At 41.9% G+C, this 12,151-nt stretch overlaps 1 long non-coding RNA gene across 4 annotated transcripts; it reads left to right on the top strand.

The window, feature by feature from the left end:
* The first annotated feature begins 324 nt into the window (after positions 1-324).
* Positions 325-7,814, top strand: LOC127294990 (uncharacterized). Of its 4 annotated transcripts, none has more exons than XR_011743331.1 (10): positions 325-705; positions 806-969; positions 1,108-1,599; positions 1,682-1,750; positions 1,894-3,543; positions 3,950-4,014; positions 4,817-4,918; positions 5,008-5,191; positions 5,489-5,616; positions 6,169-7,814. It is a non-coding gene; the product is annotated as an uncharacterized lncRNA (long non-coding RNA). The 4 variants fall into 4 exon arrangements; XR_011743330.1 differs by having other exon boundaries at positions 806-1,299; positions 1,468-1,599; XR_011743332.1 differs by having other exon boundaries at positions 806-1,599; positions 6,169-6,840; positions 6,956-7,814.
* Positions 7,815-12,151: the final 4,337 nt, after the last annotated feature.

Below are 12,151 nucleotides of genomic sequence, written 5' to 3'. Positions count from 1 at the left end.
TGTTCGCCGAGCAAGACGTCGAGAGGTTAGATGATAGTTTCGTCGAAGTGAAACAAGCCGCTATCCCACATCATGGTGTTATTTGCATTGTGTTTCCCGTTGCAACGCACGGGCAAATTTCCTAGTCTAGTCTAAAGGTATAATTGTTGCACCCCCATGGGCTGCTCTGAGGCTATCCACGCAAGACACCCGGCACTCGCTCGTAGGGGGCTGATTCTGTGCCGTTCGATCTGGTAACGGAATCCGCATCCATCTGACCCGTTCATTTGTCGAATAAAAACGCTCACGAAAACCTAGCCTCCAATCCCATCGCTTCCCCCACCCAATCCGCTCGCCTCCTCCTCTTCCAATCGCGTTGCGTCAACCGCGCCTCCTCTCGTCGCTGCCGCCGCCGTTCGGCTCGTCCTCTCCATCGCCGGCAACCTCCGCATCCTCTACTCCATCCAGTCGCCGTCGCGCGGCCTCATCTCCTCGCCGTGGTCGGGGGCAGCGGCCAGTCGCCATCACCGTCGCCTGCTCCGCACTCCTCTTGGTAACTAGCCGCCATACTGCCAAGCATGGGGGCTGCCGCCGCGCCACGCGATACGACGAGGACTTCAGCCCGAGGATCTACTGACGTGAGGAGGAGCTACCTTTCCTCCTTATCTGGACGAGCTCGCTACGTCCCCGGCTATGCCGCCGGCAAAACTACAACCATTGTTCATGGTGATTCCCCTTTTTGCCTTATATTCATCTCCTATATTATTTTGTAATGATTCACTCTTTGATTTGGTTCCAGATGTTTCTTAACTTTTGTTTCTTTCAGATCTTGGACCTCTTGTTTTCCTCGCTGCTACTTCTCCATTGATGGTTCTACAGGTTAAATCATTTGACTTTTGTTCTCTGTTGGTGTTCATGGTCCGTGCCTCATGTTAGGGAAAATATTGTGGAGAGGGCTTCTGCATTTCTTTATGGTCCTCCATGACTATGGTAAAGAGAGGGCTTCACAAGGCTTTGTATTCTTCTTTCGTTTGATTTCCTGTAGATTTCAGCCAGTAGCTAGATACAGAGATTCAAGTACACAAGATTTCCCGTGGCCTTCTAAGAAGATTTTTGTTCTGCTGTCAGATTTGTTAGGTGGTCTCCCAAGCGTTGTTCAGCATAGTCATGGAGGACGCCGGCCAGCGGCACGACTTCTTGCCCTCATACACCTCTTCTCCCTATGCCACTGGATTTATAAACGACGGTCATGTTGCTTCATTTTGTTGGTTCTTGCAGGAGTATCTGTGTAAAATATATTTCACTCAATGGGCATTTAAGGTTTGAGGATGTGAATTGTTCCCTTGCATAGAGATATTTTTTCACATTATGTCATGTTGTTTGATCATAAATTATTTGTTCAGTTGCATTAGGCGCTATTTGGCTAGATCGGTACCATGTGAATTGGTATAATTGTTTGCTTATACCAACAAACTTTTTATCTAACAGGTTTGTGAGATTGATTGCAACAAAATCTGATATGCGCCGGAGTTTGAATTGGACCTTTTCAAAAAGAGCTAATAGGTCTCTCTATAAAGAGTACACATCAGAAAATTCAATGCAGTCCCAATATTCTAAGAGGTACATCACATTGCTTATCTTTGTTAGTTCTTACTATCGTATTCCTATGAATTTGATATGTGACGGAGTTTGAATGATGCAGCGTACAAAGATATAGAAGATGTGGTTGTGTAAAATGGCTCGATGATGAACTCGGTTTCCTGATGTTTAGGTGAGCCTTTTCCCTTTCCTTGACCCATGAGTTACTATGATTTCTTTTTCATCCATTTCATGCTGATAATCTGCGATCTTCGTGCTTATAAAATTATGCTAATGGATTGAGCTTATGGTAACCTCAGTCTGTATTTCAAACAGGTGGTGGCTTTGTTGTTGGGCTCTACCCCCCGCAGGCTGATATTAGAGGTTCATGGATCTTTTTCAAAGCTTTGGCATTTGGCATCAATTTTTTTAGTTCGAAGATTGATCAGCATGGAATAGATATGATGCAGATTGGTGCACCAATTTGTGTGATATTTTGCAGATTTGAAATTTCATTTGTAGCCTGAAGGTGTTAATACAAAAGTATGACTCTGTTACAGAAAATGCATTCTTCGTAGAAGTGGCAGGTGCATATACATTTAACGCTTTACATCAAACCCTATTTTTGGTCTCTTTGAAATTTCTCAGAGGTTGATAACACGGACAGTCTTTCAGCTGGTTGGTATCAGTTTGTATGTGCTAAGTTGTGCTGGATTGATTTCATGAGGATACAGTGAGGTTGACCTACATTGTGTCTTTTCAGATGTTTTTACAAGTTTGTTGTTGATGCCATATCATTGGTTTTTCCATGTTGCAAAAGGTAGCTCGGATGCTCAACACTAGTTGTGGTCTTTTTTGTGTCCTCTAGCTGCAACTTGACTCTATTCTTGTGTTTCTTGGTGCTGCAACTTATCTCATGATTGTGCATCTGTTGTCCTAATCTTCTAAATATATTGTGCTGATGCCCAGCTGCATATTGTCCATTTCTGATGTCTTGGTCAATCAGCTATAGGTTGTGAGGTACTTTTACCAGTTGTATATTTTATAGTTGTCCATTTTCTTAGAATGTAGTTTCTCCAGGTGCTATCTTAACAATTGTAATAATCGGGTGGCTAGCTTCTATACATGGAAATAAATTAGTGTCAGGCTTATAAATGCTGGCTTATTATGCTTACTACATATTGTTGGATTAAAGAGAGGAGCTAACTGCATTTGATTGTTTAAGTATCAATCAACCTTCTTAGACTGGATGAATTAGTTGATCCAAGGTTATGATGATTGTATGATATACTTGAGAAATAATGCTATCTTTAGAGAATTTCATCAATTTCTACCTTTGTCCTTTTTTGTGCAAGTTTTGGTAATGCTTCGGTTTAGGCACAGCCGTACAAATTTGTGTGTTGTTGTCAGACTGCAGCTATGTTTTGGTTTAATCACTACTGCACAAATTTGCTACTCATGAACGTGATACGGTTGTTTGTTAACTGTGGATTTAGACAATGGAATTAGATTACGTGATAGATGTCCTTGACATTATATACCCCGTGATTGAACATGTGTATATTTTTCACAAAGTTCATGTCATTTAGGTCATGCTGTAGTTTAGGCATAGCTATACAAATATGGGTACCATCGTCGATGACTGCAGCTCTGTTTTGGTGATATTTCGTTTTAATCACTTGTACCAAAATCTACTCATGAAGGTAATCCGGTTCTTTGTTATTATATAGCTATAGACAGTGGAAGCAGATCACGCGATAGATGTCATTGATTTTAAAGCTCATGACTGAACCTGTGTATCTTTTCCAGGAAAATCATGTGTCGCTTACTTTCTCGCCAGTGTTATCTAAATTCAGTATAAAGTGTTCTCGGAGCGGCAAGGATTTGTGTGATTCATGGCAGATACTGGAGAGGACAACCGAGGATATTCGACATTTGTTGTATACAATATAAGGTTAACATATTCAAGGAACGAGCACCATTTGGGTAAATCACCATTTAGCTGTTTCCTTAACCTGACATAATAAAAGTGATTTTGTCCTCTTCACTGCCTTTTAGTCTCTTGACATAATAAAAGTAATTTTGTCCACTTCACTGCCTTTTAGTCTCTTGAAATATTTCTGAAATTATTTCTCTCAAAGTTGAGGTTCATGTCACCCCTCTTAATAAATCCATGTTGTATTTGCATGGTACAATGGTAGGTTTTCTGAGAGTAAATAATACAGCAGTTAACAGTTTCAATCTGATAATGAAGTTTTTGACCAGTTCTTAATCCATAAGAAAGTGCAATTTATATGTTATCTAGCATGTGTACTTTACTTAATAGTGCTTGCATGCTTCTATATTATGCTATCGCTAGCATTTCCTTACATTTCTTCTTCTTGGGCTGTAGGAAAATATCAATGGCCTCCATTCAGTTATGTACAGGACCAATATGTGATGAACTCTGCAAACAGTGTAAGTACAAGTTGATTTCTATGTTTTGTTCTCTTTCATCTGTAGGTGTCTTGCAACAACATTATCTATAATAAATCTAGCCAGCTGTACTACAATTCCCACACCACCAATTTTTTAAGTTTACGCAACAAATTGCTTCACATTTTATCTTCCAGAGATGGTCTAGATAAAAGCTGCATATTTCTTCCACTCGGTATTACTTCACTGAGGATGATCATTGCCCTGGTTACTATGGTTCAGAACTTAAATATTGTTAAAAGAGCATGTTCCAGATGAGATCATGCAGGTTCCATTTCTTGAATAAGCAAGTTATACACAAACTTAATTGTTTTATTTATGAGATGATCATGTTACCTGAATTAGAGTGCTTACTGGCATTCTTGGAAATATCCTCCGCCACACATGAGGTTGATATGCTTGTCTGAGATGGATCTATTGTTTGTCTGTGTGTTCCACGTGTGTGGAAAAGCATATCGACATATAATACTAGCATGTTACTTAATAAAATGCAGGTGCTAAGGATTTTTAATCAAGCATCTTTTCTAACAGTTACTGTATTTAATTTTCTTCTCAAACGTGTACATAATATATGCACCGCATGATCAGTGGACCAGTAGAGGTTTCGATTTATGGTTACAAAAGCTAGGATTAGTTATATGAAGTTATGTTTCTTTATATGCTAGCCCATGGTTGTTCCCAAGACGTGCTCCTAACTTGCTACTGATAAGAACAAATGTTCCATCTTCATATTTTCGCTTTCTGCAGTGTAAATTATTTTTGATTATGGTTGCCTTTTTCTCAGAAAATTGATGAGCAACCAGAGTCGCTTTGGTGGTCTGAATGTCTGATAATGGATATGAACTTCAGTTGAAGCCTGGTTGACTATGCTCGACCTAGCAGGGAGGTTAGCTCCGTGTCTATTTGGTTGATCTCGTGCAGTCTGTCATACAGAAACTACCATAGGATTAAGTAATTTATGTGGGTGCATTTTAGGAGGAACCCATGGCGTGATGGAAGATGAGGATCCGAAATTGCAGAGATGATGTCTCAAGGAATGAGCACTATTTTTGGTTATCAGGCTGATTGATCTTTGGTTATTGCTAATTTTTGGTGTAGCAAATCATGCTTCTCCGTACAAGTTGGTAGAGGCATGAAGGCAAAACAACAAAAGGAAATGGTATGTTCTCAGGATATGGTGTAGCAAATCATGCTTCTACTGATGCAAGAAATAATTATTTGATTACTAAACTAGGTGGGTTTTTTTACTGGCATTCTTTCCCAGGCATGTTTCTAGAAAGAAAAGCAAGATGCAAATCTGTTTGTATAGCTTGGCTTATATAGATATGAGACTGTTTGTATAGTCTCGGTAAAGTATTATGTTTGTGCTTCTTTCCATACTTGCAGTAGGTGTGTAAATATTTTGTCCAAATGGCTTTCTTCATGTTATAGCTGATAACTTTGTTTTTAAATTCAGGCCCCTGGTGTGATATTTGGTCATGTTCTAGACCAGAGTATCTTTATATTAATTCAAAGACGGACAATTGACGTAGAAATGACATGTTAGTCCAATCTCGAAGGCTGCGGTACTCTTCTTTATAGTAGGCCTGTGGCTCTCCTTTCTTTCCTGTGAATTCTATGCTGAGTGATATAAGCCTCTCAATTTTCCAATTTTTCATGTGTTCTTTACTGGTTTATCTTGATGGAATTCTGTCCAATCAAATAATTCATGGTTGGCACTATTAAAAACTGTCACCTATTTGGAAATTTAAATTATTCCTAGATCAAAATTTGCTAGAAGGTTCTGTAATAATTAATTTCTTTTGATTTGTTCTTGCACTTCTTTCCTACCTAAGCAGCTGACATTAGTATTTTTATGGTGTCAATCTCATGTGTAGCTCTTCCAAAACCGGACTGCAAATAGCCAATTATCTTTAAAAAACACAATACATGATTTAATCTATCACGTTTTGCCGCCTGGCCCATAAGGACCATGGCATCACTGGCTGGATATATTCACTCAAAAAGTGCAGTGACCAACCTATTCTGTCTTTCTTATACCATTTGATGTACATTATGTAATGTCATTTCAAATACTATAACCTGTGCTTCCCCTGTATATCTATTATAGAAACCTTGAGTCGAATCTTTATGCAGGTTGCAGAGAACGAGTTATGTTGATATACGAAATCTGGGGCATTGGCTTATCGTGGCACCTTTAACCACATATTCTTCTTATCTTTTCAGTTCTTTTAGATACGATCATCTCTACTTGATCATTTCTGCAGAATGGTTGTTGTTTTCTCAACTTGCTGACCATCCGTGTGATATTTGTTGGATACCATATGGGCAACCAGTATAAGCATGTTTCTGTCCAGTCCATTAGTAATTCAAGTTCTCTTATTTGTTTTCTGTTCTGTGTGTGTTATGCAAAAGTTGTCTGACAAATGTCAAACCTCTGTTTTAATCTATATATTGAGTTATATAGTTCCTGCGGTTCTAATTATACTGGGCAAAGTTTACCTGCAAATTTTGGGGGTCCTACAAATAAATAAATAGGACACTGCTAAGGGGTTGTACATTTAGGTGTTATGTGTTTAATTCCGTTATGACATCTACAAGTTTTCTCGATGGTGCTCCAGTTTAATTCCTTTCTTGGCTTTCTTTTTAAGGGTAGAATGTTGAAGTTCAGTATTCACGTGTGCTCATTTTCCATGCCGATACAACATGGCTGGCGAGCTTAGGGACGATTTGGACAAACCGAGTACCTCATGCTAAAATTCAGTCTCTTATATTTCTTTCAACCGGAACATGATCTCAAGGCACCAGGTAGTCCGCAAGCGAAACAATTCCTGTGGTGTCTTTCTCATAAAAGCCTCCCACATCGCTGCATTATTCTGAGGAGAGGCATTGAGATTGATACTTTATGCCCCATGTGCTCTAGATTTAATGAAGATGGTGGCCATCTATTTCACAAGTGCAAGCCTCTGTGTGCATTGTGGAGGATCTGAAGCTTGAACCCATCAGAGCTAAGTTGGCCTCTTGTCTTGATGCCAAAGATGTCATTGCACAGATACTAGGTGCCAATGAACAGGAGAAGATGAGATGTGTTGACCTGCTTTCGGTCTGGTGGCGTGTGAGGAACAAATGCAATGTTGTTGAGTCTACGTCCTTGTCAGATTCAATTTGTCATGTCTCTAACTGCTGAGTTTGAACAACAGTGAAGGAAAATAAAGAAGAAAGAGCAACCTGCTATGAGATCAAGTGGAAGCCACCGGTGCACGATGTTCTGAAGATAAATATTGATGGGAGCATGGACCCAGCCAATGCGTCTGGTGGCTGGGGTTTGGTGTTTAGAGATGAGCTCGGAGTTGTAGCCGGTTTAGGTGCTAGCCATATGGAGCATCTGCAGGATGTTCTCCACACTGAGGCAGAGACCTACCTGCAATCACTATTTCAGGCTCAAATATGGTGTATTTCTTGGGTTCACGTTGAACTGACTCACAACTTCTGGTGCAACCGATCAAGGGAAGCGAGCAACGGTGCTATTTTTAGGGATATTAAATTTCAGATTTCGTTGAACTTCTCTGTTTTCAGTATTTTGTAATGCACGCCCTCGGGCCTGTAATAAAGTGGTGGATGCTATGGTGACGCATGGCGGTGAGATTAGGGCTCAGCCCCCCATCATTTTGGCCGGGTTGTGTCCCTGGCTTCATGTTTGATTAGGTACCCTGAGGGACTGGCGGTGACCGCCCGGGAAGCGACAGACTGATATAAGACAAATGATATGTTATGTTCTTTTCCTCCTCTTTGGCAACTGTTAATTTTTGTAATGGATAGTTATTCACTTTTCATTCATTGCTTGCTTACTATTGATCTTTACAAATGTATACAAAATAAACACAGGTACAAGCTTCACGGGGTCGTGCGCCAAGGCGCACATCAAAATCTAGTTAATCTAGACTTTGGCAACTGGGGCACCTAAATCTACAAGTCCGAGCGTACTCTGCCTCCCAGACCTTTGTAACCATGGCAGACGGCAAACTATGAACCAAACCAAAATTCCTGCGGGCAAATCAAAAACAAAAAGGCCTCAGATTGATTATTTATTTACCTTTGTCAAGATGATTATTTATTTACCTTTGCCTCCACCGGTTAATAGAAGTTGTCGAAGCAAACTAAAGATCCCCGCGGGTAAATCAAACCAGATGTACACCTGCTTCGTATGGTCGTTGCCAAATTGACGGAAATACAGGATTAGTATTATCGTTGAACAAAGGGGGAGAAAGCAAGACCAAATGTGAGATTCCCAGCAGCCGATGCTGTGGCAGAAGTTGACGTCGGCGTACCTGCGAGCTCTTGGACAGATGCCCGCCCCGCTTCTTCGCCCTGGATGCCAGCCGAGCCCACTATCCTACCCATGCTGCCTCAACCAGGATATTCCGTTCCACCGTCTGTTGCGTCGACGCCGTCGTCATCGCTGAAAAGAACTATTGGGCGACGACAGCCGCTCCCGCTGTAGGGAAGCTTCCTGAAAAGACGGCTCCATCCGGCTCCGCCTCCCTCTCCTCTTCATCACCGCGCGGTGCGGCGAGCGTGCTGCTGCCGGCGCTGTAGAGGGGTGAGGGAGAAGGGTGCCCAGAGATTCTCCTCTGCGCTGCCATCCTCCTTCGGAAGGAGAGGATTGAGCCGAGATCCTCCACCGCACGACCTCCTTGGATTGATCGGTGGTGCCACGGTGGCTAGGAGGAGTGGATTGAGCCAAGCTCCTCCACCGCAGAACGTGCTTAGATTCCTCTGGTCTAGGAGGGAGAGAAGGATGGCAGCTTGGGTGAAGATCGTCGATGGCGGCGGCGGTGGTGGAGTAAGAGAGAGAGGAAGATGGAAGATACGATGAGAAAAGGATAGGCTGGTTCCCTTGTTATTCTCTCTGCGGTGCTGATCGTGGGACATGGGCACCGCTTTGACTGCACAGACATGACGTCCAAGACGAACTCAAGGCAGCTACACGCACGCGATCAACTTACCAATAGAATACACCACAGATTTTCCACTTCGTGGATAAAGGTAGCTGGAAATTCCCAGAGACCACCGAAGCTGTACACAGTTACTCCACCATGTTAATTCCTAAATCCCTCAAAATTATGAGAAAAAAGAGGTTGGTTCCTCTTTAATATAGTAGTTATTATGTAGCCCATCGCTTACTTATTTCGGTGTTTAATGCATGAATACCACTGGGATGAAGGGAGTACATACATACTGTTTATCATGATGGAACTCGTATGTGCATGACTGATCATGTCTTGATGCAGAGTAAAAAAACTCCCTTTATAAATAAGGGCAACATCGGACATCTTCAACGAGTGTATCAACATGGAGAGCTGCATAGGACTTGACAGTAGTAAGTCTGTTGTTTTATTCTAACATGCTCGGTTATATAAGCCACAAAATAATTCGATTGCTTGTTTATCTTGCACTATCTCAGCTGCTTAATGATTAGAACTTCATATTTTTTATGTTGGTATAGATTATACACATCAAAAGGAAGCTCACGGCTTATTATTTGTCATCTGTCCACGTTAAAATGTTCTGGCTGTTGCTATGCACTACAATGATCTTGTTATGCATTACTTATCGGTAGTCTATATTAGCCCCATACCGGTAGACTATTTGTGCGCATTACAATGATCTTGTTATAACGAGGAAATGGTGAGTTCCAAATTCTTTGGCAAATAATTGTAGTGTCTTTGCCTTTCCATTGTTGTTGTCTTAACTTGTAATATCTTTGTTTCAGATATAGGTGGTGCCCGGACAACATAAAATATTGCCGAATCCTTTCATTGTATTGCTAGGTTTAATTACCATTCAATTTCTCTGGGTTCCGTAATATTTTTTCAAAGTCTTGAAGCCGATGTCATATTTTTTCAATGCCTTGCAGCTGATGTAATATTTAGTTAGTTTCTATGCTTCTTTCGCGCATTCTTTCTATGATGCTTGTGGTAAGTGAGGCTATCCGACTGAAATCATGTGTTGCGTAAATATTCTCAGTATCTTTCTATGTGTTGCGCAATCTAAATCACAATTTCCCATCCCTTCGACGGCCCAATTAAGCGAAATCACATATAGGCCGGCCCGCAAAATCCTAAAGCGCCTAACAGGTCGACATGTTAACATAGGAATTCGCAGATGGGTCGGCCCAACAAGTAAAAACGGTCTTCACGCACGTCGGCCAACAAGACTATTGGGCCATACTAGGCCCACATATATTATGTAGTGGACCGAACCACCAACTAAACAGGCCGGCCCACTTACTTATTGGGGCAGCCCAATTGTTTTAAGGTGGACCCCACCCACTAACTGAGACAACATGTTAACAGGAAAGTAGGACCCACATGCTTATTGGGCCAGCCCACTTGCTTTAAGGTGGGCCCCACTTACTAACTGGGCCGGCTCGATAACAGGATAGTGGGCCACACTTCTATTTTTGGGCCCGCCCACTTGCTTTATGGTGGACCCCACTTACTAACTGGGTCGACCTGGTAACAGGAAAGTGGGACCCACATGCTTATTGGGCCAACCCACTTGATTTATGGTTGATCCCACTTACTAACTGGGCCGGCCCGATAACGGGTAAGTGGGACCCACAAGCTTATTGGGCCGGCCCACTAACTTATTGGGCTAGCCCACTTGCTTTATGGTGGACCCCACTTACTAACTGGGCCGACCCGATAACAGGAAAGTGGGACTTACAAGCTTATTGGGCCAGCCCACTAACTTATTGGGCCAGCCCACTTGCTATATGATGTACCCCACTTACTAAATGGGCCGGCCCGATAACAGGAAAGTGGGCCCCACATGCTTAGTGGGCCGACCCGTTGGTCTGTTGACCGGTCAAACCATTTGGCCCGGCCCACATGCTTACTGGGTCGACCCATTTATCGTGTTGATCGGTCAAACGAAGACATTCGCCCCAGCCCACGTGCTTAGTAGGCCGGCCCATTCAAGTTTTGACCAGTCAACCTTAGAGGTTAGGCCTGACCCACGTACCTAATAGACCAACCCAGTTATATAGTTGACCGGTCAAACTAAGTCAGCTAGCCCAGCCCGCAAACTAAATGGGCCGGCCCGCTTAAGGCGTGGCAGGCCTTGTGTGGGCCTACCATCTACCACGGGGTTTCAGCCGGTTAACGGCGTTAACTGACAGTTAACGGCGTCTGCCATGTGTCAGTTTGCATGACGTCAGCAGTCAACGGTCTTCCGAAAACACTTATACAACGGTCCGATTTTCCGTGGCGGAAAGGCGCCCAAATGCAACGAACCAAAAAATCGTGGTAGGACTTTGCCTGACACAGTTTGGACCACAGAACCCATATCGTCGGCTTAGGCCCATAGACGACGAAAAAAGGGTCACACCTGACGAAAATTGGATGTTGAGTATCAGAACTTTTCTTATAGTCTCCGCCACTCCGTTGTTTTGTTTCCCTTTCTTCTCCCACAAAAAACAAAGACTAAAGAAATCGCACCAAAAAGAAGCAATACCGAAGAAAAATATACTCTGTAGAACATAACTGAGCAATTGATAAAAATGAAGAAGAACAAGACCGAGAATGAAAACTGAAATAAAGAAGAAAACAAGAATGGGATGACTGAAGAACTGAAAACTGAAATAAAGAAGAAAACAAGAATGGGATGATTGGAGAACTGAAAACTGAAAACAAGAATGGAATATTAAGATATAACCAAATCGCTTAAGAGAATGAAAAGTAGATACTGCTCCAAAGAACCACAACGACTGAGAATGCAGACTGAAATAATGAAGAAGGACAAGATTGAGAATATTGAGAGAGAATGAAGAACAAGAATGAGAACGCAAGACTTTGAAAGCTGACTGAAATAATGAAGAACAAGAGTCTGTCACTGTGAATAAGCTAAATACTAAACTGAAGAACAAGAATGATTACTCAAATACTGACGCAAATATAAGAAACATATAAACTCATGAATGATGAACTAGAATAAACCCCTAAAAATTGAAGAATGAAAATTGAATAAATCTGAAGGACAATGGCTAATTCAGAAGCCTGGAAAATGAGATACTTCAGAAACTTAAATGAGGCACTAAGATTTCGATAGACAAAAA

Source organism: Lolium perenne, chromosome 4, assembly GCF_019359855.2.
Source record: "Lolium perenne isolate Kyuss_39 chromosome 4, Kyuss_2.0, whole genome shotgun sequence".
Classification (NCBI taxonomy): domain Eukaryota; kingdom Viridiplantae; phylum Streptophyta; class Magnoliopsida; order Poales; family Poaceae; genus Lolium; species Lolium perenne.
This window is presented reverse-complemented; position numbering and strand designations above follow the sequence as displayed.